Here is a 2,225-nt window from a genome sequence, read left to right as displayed (position 1 = left end):
GCTACGCCGAAATGGTCCGACGAGCACCACCAGCCCCGCGTCCGTACACGGCGCACCCCCCCCCCCCCCCCCCCCCCCCCGGACGTGAACCTCCAGCGCCGCAGTATCCCCAACACCAAGAAGTTAGGGCGTACGTCCGCCCAGAACAAGCTGTGGCAAGGAAGACCGACGTGTGGTGGACGGTCGACAGGCGACCGCTGTGCTACCACTGCGGTGAAGCTGACCATGTGTACCGGCGATGCCCCTACCGGCAGATCGGGTTTCGCGAGTTCGCGCCGGACGCCCCACGCCCAAGGAGCGGAGAACGACCACGAGACATCGAGGAATACCTGCAACGTGCACCGTCTCCAGCGCCCGCTCCCTCCCGAGGATACCGTTCGCCATCACCAAGACGTCCAGCTTCGCCGATGCACCGACCCCGACGTGAAAGCCTGTCGCCCCTTGCTCCTCGCCGGGGAAACTAGGCACGGCATTGCCGGGAGGTGGTGTTGCCGAAGACGAACGATGCCAAGATCGTCTAAGGTCGTCGGAGCTCGCCCACTCTAACACCGCCACGCCCCGAAACGACGTTTCTGCAACAGTGTCGAATAACCTCAACGTTATCATCGACGGCCACGACGCGACGGCACTCGTTGACATTGGGGCAGACTACTCCATTTTGAGTGGGAGACTCTCTCGTCGCCTTCGGAAAGTTACGACGTTGTGGGATGGACCGCAGATATGGACCGCCGGCGGACATCTTATCACACCTGTCGGCAGGTGCACAGCCCGCGTTGAGATCGACGGTGAAACCTGCCCTGTGAACTTCGTCGTCCTGCAAGACTGTGCGAGGGATGTTATCCTGGGAATGGACTTCCTCTGCGAGTATGCCGCCGTCATCGACCTCGGAGCACACCGGTTGACGCTACGAAAACCTGTTTCACCACCGGAGGAGCCCAAAGCGACGTCATCTGTGGTCCGAGGCCTCGCAAGCCACGTGAACCTACCGCCGCGGTCAAGTGTTTTCGTACCCGTCGGGACCACCGAAACATTCTGAGGCAAAGTTCTGCTCGAAGGAAGCCTCCAGTTGCTTCTTGGTAGAGGAATAGGCGTCGCTAGAGGAGTAGCTGAATTTCAAAATGGCCGCACTGTGGTCCTCGTGACGAACTTCCGAAATGAAACGCAACACCTCACAAAAGGTGCAGCCGTGGGCCAGGCAGAGGAACTCCGAAACTCCGCCGAAATCACCGCCATTACTGACGAATCCTCGCCATCTCAGCAAGACAGTACGTCGCCAGCGCAGCTCGACATTGACCATAAGCTTCCGGGCTCGAAACGACGACAGCTGATTAACCTTCTCGCCGAACACCGCGACTGCTTTGCGATGTCGTCGAAGGTGCGCCAAACCGCCGTTGCGAAGCACCACATCGTTACCGAGGACTATGCGCGCCCTGTTCATCCATTGCCGTACAGAGTCTCCGTAAAAGAAAGAGAGGTAATCCATGAGCAAGTTCAAGAGATGCTTAACGACGACATAATCCAACCTTCAAGCAGTCCGTGGGGCTCTCCAGTCGTACTGGTTAAGAAGGACGGAACGCTTAGGTTCTGCGTGGACTACCGGCAGCTGAACGCCGTGACGAAGACGTCTATCCACTCCCCCGCATCGACGACACGCTAGATCGGCTGCGCCATTCTCGATATTTTTCATCAATGGACCTGAAGAGCGGCTACTGGCAAATCGAAGTCGACGAACGGGACCGAGAGAAGACAGCTTTCGTCACGCCAGATGGACTGTACGAGTTCAAGGGCATGCCCTTTGGACTATGCACGGCACCAGCAACTTTACAGCGTGTCATGGACACCGTACTGGCTGGGCTGAAATGGCAGGGCTGTCTCGTCTACCTTGACGAAGTGGTAGTGTTTTCAAGCGACTTCGACGAGCACTGGCGACGACTCCGTGCTGTTCTCCAAGCAATACAAACCGCCGGCCTCATTCTCAAGCAATCAAAGTGTCGGTTCGCCTATGGCGAACTGAAGTTCCTAGGCCATGTGGTTAGCGACGATGGTGTTCACCCAGACCCAGAGAAGACTCGCGTCGTCGCGGCATTTCCAGCGCCGACAGACAAGAGGGCCGTACTAAGATTCCTTGGACTATGCGCGTACTATCGGTGCTTCGTTCTCGATTTCGCAAGGATTTCCGCACCACTCACAAACCTCACAATGGACTGCCAGAAGTTCGAATGGCC

The sequence above is a fragment of the Ixodes scapularis genome, unplaced genomic scaffold, assembly GCF_016920785.2.
Source record: "Ixodes scapularis isolate PalLabHiFi unplaced genomic scaffold, ASM1692078v2 PGA_scaffold1__304_contigs__length_218370807, whole genome shotgun sequence".
Classification (NCBI taxonomy): domain Eukaryota; kingdom Metazoa; phylum Arthropoda; class Arachnida; order Ixodida; family Ixodidae; genus Ixodes; species Ixodes scapularis.
This window is presented reverse-complemented; position numbering follows the sequence as displayed.